Genomic DNA, 6,462 nt, shown 5'->3' on the forward strand with positions numbered 1-6,462 from the left:
ATTATATAATTGCAGTCTGTGATCCCTTTAAGGCTAAAACGTATTCGTTTTCCCTCAAAGAACACTTCAGGTTTCAGAGTTAAATGTATACATTTTTTTCCATCTGGGCTATTCTGTAAAAAGCTGCTTTCTCTTCAGCTGGCAAGTCCCATTCTAACAAGTTGCATGGGTTTATTTTTTACTGCGGTTTTCAGCTCACATGTTAACAAGTAGAAGAAAGAGCCTCCAAATCCCGACCGGTGTTTCCCATTGCATTGGAAAATTAGTGGGTTCCAAAGACCATGCAGGGGGAATTATCCTCCTTAGGTGGAACCAAATAAAATTTCATCTTGCTGATTTAATCAAATTACTGTCTAATGCTAATTGATAGGCAGCCTGGAGACGGGCAGGTAGCTGGGCTGGATCTGATCTTGCATTTCAGAGGTATGATGTAACCCTCTGGGTCAGGAAGGAATTGCTGTTCTCCTATCAGAATGGCACCTGCCACCACGTTGTAGGAAGCCGTGGACATCAGATACTCGGGTAGGAGCTGGGGAACGATGCCAGAGAGAAATCTGAAGACATTGCCTAGAATTTAAAAAAAATGAATTGGCTGCAGCCACGATGACATTGTTTGCATATGTTCCCTATAGTTCAGGTTTTCACCGCTTTGAGAACAGCAGCACTCTGTCTGTCCACTCTGAGATGAAGCGATGCCCCTGCGCTGAGCGCGGCGAGCAACAAACTGAAAGTCTGCAGAAAGGAAAAAAAAAAAACAACAGAAAAAACCCTCCCTGCTCTTAGTGCTTCCCAACAATGAGAAATGGAGGGAGCCGCAGCCTGGTCATGGGTATCTGCATGCAGGAAGGGAAGTTGCATTTATCTGGTAAATGAGCTATTAGGAGCGATTAAGCTGTTTGAAGCTGGGGCTCAATGGGCCGATTGTCCGCCCTGGTGCAGCTGAGGGGCTGGCGGTCCAAGTGGGGGCTGACGGGTCCAAGTGAAGAGGTTTAAGTGGTGGATCCCCAATTTGCTTACCCCAAACCTCCGCGTCCTTACCTGTTGGATGGTGGCAGCCAGTGTGCTTTTGTCTGAGTGCTTTAGGAAGTGCAATCTTTTATTCTAAGTGGTGTTTGCCTGTAAAAATGGTTCCTTACTTCAAATATTTAGTTACTGTAATGGTGATTGCCCCCGTGCCCCTTAGGGGTGGGGACAGGGGCAGCATTCCAGGTTTTATGGAGGGGCAGGTTTGGAAGGGCTGTAAATGCAATAATCTGCGAGAGAGGGAGCGTAACAGAATCCCTCTAATGAACTACAAGCCCACAGTTTGTAAACTTGGACGTAGATTAGGATCCTGCCTACTGTATAAAAATAACTGTGTTTGGATTTCTTTGTGGCCAAAGGATCTCATAACCTGTTAAGTTCTCAGCACCCATTTTTCTAATGGAGATGGGGCTGTGTAATGCCCCATGTCGCACTGAAAAGAAAATCTCGGCTCCGTTAAGCTGTTTCCTGCTTTTGGTAGCCTCTCTGTATCAGGATTCCCATTCTTGTTTCTGTTTCAAGCAGGAGACTAGTTTACAAGGCAAGTTTCTCCTTGGAGATCACAAGAGGCTTTCTTTCCCCTTTCTTTTTCTAAGAGGAAGGATTAGGTCACCAGTAATACCATTTGCTTTTTATTTTTTTCTGCTTTGGCTAATCTGCTCTCCAAGATGTCCATGTTACAAGAGAAATAAAAGGCTTTAAGCGGCCGTGGGATATTCCCCCCTCACCTCAGCTCTCCAGCTGAGGAGAACGACTTACAGAAATCACCTCGTGCAAAAGCCTTAAACCAGAATTTCAGATGCTTGTAAGACAAAGCAGAGATAGCAGAGCGTCAGGTGCTGGCGATTACCAGCATGTCCAGCTCTACTGGCAGTACAGCTTTGTATGGAGAGCTCCTGCAGCCGCTCACCTGCAACCAGCAGGCTTATCGCTATGCTGAGACCTTCCTGTTCCATTGTCTCTGTGCATTTTTACCTGGGAATGGTAGGGCAGCAGTGCTGAGCCGTGCTGGCAGAGCCTGGCACGCTGCGTGCGATGCGCCTGGCTTCACCCAGGGAAGGACGTGCGCTGTGTGCGGAAAGTTTCGGGGCTCTGAGCAAAATGGGTTCGGTCAGAGAATAGCGAGCACCAGCAGATGATTGCTTTTGTCTCGTCTGAATACCGAGTGCTGGTTTGTGCTGGAGCCATAAACGTCGTGCTGCAATAAATAAGAGTCTGCATTGGTAGTTTGTGCCTAGCACAGTACAGTGTGTTCGTGCTGGTTACGTTACTTTTGGCAACCTCAGTTAAAGGGCCAGGTAGGACTGGATCTACATCAGCGCAGCTCTGTTGAGATCCGTGCCAGCCCCCGGCAGCCAGAGCTCTGCCTCTCACATGTTTTCAGCTGGCTTTTTTCAGTCCTTTCTTTCCAAAGAGTTTTAAAAACACAATTAAATGGACAGGACCACTCAGCAGCTGAGCATAAAAAGCCGTTTATCTGAGGATATCAAAGTGCTTGACAAAGGTGGGTAATTCTCTCCGTGCCCTTCTCGCAGGGCGGGATGCTGGCATGCAGAGACAGCGAGTGGTTATCTGAGTAACAGAGCCGGTAGCAGAGGCAGTAATTAAAACTCCGGTCTCATGACACCCAACTCTGTACTGTAACCACTAGACAAACTGCCTCCCGGAACCGTATCTCATCTCTATCTCCCTCCATATGCACAATAAAGCCTTTGTAGTATACGCTGTACGCTTGCTATTGATAGTTGTATCAGCTGAAAGATAATGCTTGCTCTTCTAACTGGCTGCAAGTGTACTCCGTACAACCTCAATTATCTGAGCATAATGGGGGAGCGGTGGAGAATTTTGGGTAATCGAGGTTTCGGTGTAATGAACGGACATGGTGGGACACGGCACCGTTTGGAGAGCAGGTTGGGAGAGCTGGGGCTGTGCGGTCAGTTCACAAGCAATGAGCTGCAGCTCATATGGTGTTCTTAGATTCACAGATTCATTTGAGTTGGAAGGAACCCTTAAAGGCCATCTGGTCCAACCCCCTTGCAATGAACAAGGACACCCACAGCTCCATCAGGTGTTCAGAGCCCATCCAGCCTGACCTTGGCTGTCTCCAGGGGCGAGGCATCACCTCCTTTGCTGCTGCAGGTACCCCTCTCAAATCAGTGAAGGCCAACAGCAGTTTTTAATGGAAAACATCTATGTGGCAGCTCAGCACACCGCTCCATAGGAGCACAGGGGCTACGTGGGTGGCTTCCACTGTTTGCAGAGAAGCAGGGCCAGAGAGCGTCCGAAAAATAATTTCCCCTGCACATGCTGTAAATTCTAGGTTTTGAGTACGACCCAGCTGTTAATGAGCTCCATACGGGCGGAGCAGTGCAGTGTCTGTAGAGATGTATTTGTTTACAAAGTTAAAGGCAGGAGCTGGGAGCTATGTATCCTGGCTGTTACCTGCAAGCTGGGACACATTGATATGTGTGAGCTGATGTCTGACGTTGCTGAAGCAGCCCACTCTTTAAATTGCTTTAAATTCCAGTCTGTGCTGCTCCTCTGGAAGTTGCAGTGGCTGCTAGTTGTGTTCTCAGCAGTCACTTCAAATGCCTGGAAAAATAAAATGGGTTTTCTTGTGTGCTGCAGCACTTACCCCGATCTGCATGTTCGTGCAAGGAGAACGTGCGTATTTGTTATCTTTAATACAGTCTGGATACACACACATATGCATGTAATTCCCTTTCTTTTTAGACACCAATCTGTGTATGTGTATTTATGAGGGCTTGACACAGACTTCAGTAGAAGCAGGACTGACCTCAACATTTTGTACATTATTAAGGGGAACAACAGTTCACCCTTTAAAATGCCTATATTTGGAAATCTGATTCTAAACTCGCGCTGGTTTAACTTAATTTTGTGGCGTTTCTCCAGATTTTCATCACCAGAGGAGATGAGGACAGGACCGAGAGCAATCCTCATGCTCTGCAGAGGTGAGCGCCCATTTCAGAAGCCTTAAAGGTATGGGACGAGTCCTACTGCAAGGAAGTAGCTGCAGCGGTGCTGTGATTTGATGCCTTTCCTCCTGCCCCACTCTTTTCCTTCCAAACTTTTTGATTTGGGTTGCAAGCCCAATCTCTTTTATTTTATTGGTTTCCAATACCTGGTCAGCTGCTCGTATGGGATCCCCACGTTCCTTTTGCTTTTCCTTGGGTCCTCCCAATCACTTTGGGGGATCACTTTGGGCACAGAAAGCAGTGCGATAAGGCACAAAGGGCCTTGATGGAGCCCGACTTTTGTTTAACAGTTCAGATAGTGAAAGTTTACAAGAGCCGTACTGGGAAAGCTATGCTGTGAATAGAGCTATTATTGCCATTATCACATTGTTTAGACTGGTGGGCCAAAACACAGGCATTTCGTATTTGTTTAACAGCTTCATCAAGCTGTATATTTGTATTGTCCTTTGGGCTGTGTTGTCAGAGGGTTGCAAGCGACATAAGAAGAAGTATCAGCCGTTCCTTGGGGGATTTGTCGGTCCAAGAAATCATTAATTACAGAGCAGCGGAGCCCAGGCAGAGGCAGGGTTTGGCTTCCCCCAACTCCAAGGAGCGGCGGGGCCGATAGAGGGCAGCAGGCTCCTGCGGCTGCGGGGCGCCCGGTGCGCGGCTGTCCGGTGTCGGGGCGGGGGGTCCTGGTGAACTTCCCCTTCGTGTCGGGAGATCAAAATAAATAAATAAATAAATAAATAAATAAATAAATAAAAATAATTAAAAATAATAATAATAATAAAAAAAACCACTTTGGGAAAAAAAATAGGAAATGCACGCAGAAACCACAACATCTACAAAACAATCCCTATGCTGCAAAACGTCCCCCCTAAAGAATGTCCCGATAAATGCGTGTGTCGTGTCTGTCGGTTCCTGTGAAAGCAGCTTTCTGTCTGTGTTCTGTTTCTGTATGAAACCCAAGATGATCTATCGTGCTGTGCTCGGGTCTCTGTTTCATGATAAAGCTGTGGGTAGGTTGCACGAGTCGTTCTTTCACTTATTTCAGCACTTATTCTCGCGTTTCAGTACAGGCGGTTCAGCACTAAAAGCTAATGGTTATCACTTTTTTCCCCCTTTTGTCGCAAAGCAAAACCAAATCCCTTCCAGATCCGCCGTGGATTTGTTGCTCTGCTGTCGGTCCCGGTGCCGGGCTCCGGGTGTATGGGCAGGGAGAAGGGGAGGAAATCGTTAGGAGTGTTTGTGCTCGGGGGGTGCAGCAGAGAGCACAGAACCACCTCTTACAGACAGACTCTGCTCCTCAGCTTTCTGCTTGTCTTTGATGCACTTTATTGCACCTTTTCTGCGGTTCTTTCCAAGGACGCTCACGCTCATAAGCCCTGTCTAACACAGAGGAATCCCCTTTGGCTCACAGCACGCAGCCATGGCTGCATTCTGCTGCTTGGTTTGTTGTCTTTGATCGTTTCTAATTATTATTTGCATCAGTTCTTGTTCGAGTTGCTGGTGCTGCTCACTTCTGACCGCGATCTGAGACCGAGTGCTGTAACGTTGTCTCGGTGTTTTCTATTGCTGCGTTATCTGGGGGGCTGATGATTCAGCAGATCACGGGTCATCAATGTGTGGGGCTCCCAAACCTCGGGTCAGCCATCAGCTCAGGGTGAAGAGCCCCTGAGAGTCAGGGTGTGTGCGTGCTGGGGCTCCAGATGTGGGCACAACGCGCTGCTGGCGTTGGTTTTGATTGGTGATGCTCTGAAAGCAGTGTGTGCTTTTTTTTTTTTTTCTTTTTTTTCTGATGACAACTCAAACTATCCCTCAAACTGAAAGTAGTGCTTCTCCCATATTTTCGTATACAGAAGCCCTTCCTGGTATTTACAAAATCAGTGCATTGCATTCAGGCTGAGCAGCGAGCAGGATTCTGTTTGAAGTCCTTTTATATACTGAATTAAGATGTTCTATGTGTTAAAAACAGGATCAGCAATTCCTCACAGCCCAGGACTGTTGGGATCAGCACTGCTTTTAAGTTCCCATGAAGCAGTGAAGCCTTTGCTTGGGCATAGAGCAGTACTGGTTGGTTACAGCCAATGCAAGAAGTGTGCTGGAGGCAGGACTGATGGGACTGGTATAGAAGTGGGGAGTGCATGTAAGTATTTGGTGCTTGGTTTTTATTAGCTTCCTTTTTGGGCAAAATATTGTCGCTTGGAACAAGTAATTTGTTATTATTTATTATTATTATAAATTTAAAAGGGGTCTGGCCATGTAAAACTTAGTGCTGAACCCCGATCCTACAACAGACATCAGCCTCAGTGACCCCGTGCAGAGAGCAAAGGCCACAGGAGAAATCCCACACAGGGAAACATCTTTGCCCTATAAACTTTATCTGATCCGATCCCAGGTGTAGGCAGAGGGCTCACTCACTCCTGGAGCACTGAGCTCTGCCTCTCCCCCTCCAGTGGGG

Source organism: Lagopus leucura, unplaced genomic scaffold, assembly GCF_019238085.1.
Source record: "Lagopus leucura isolate 7727_CA_CO unplaced genomic scaffold, USGS_WTPT01 Super-Scaffold_100026, whole genome shotgun sequence".
Taxonomy (NCBI): Eukaryota; Metazoa; Chordata; class Aves; order Galliformes; family Phasianidae; genus Lagopus; species Lagopus leucura.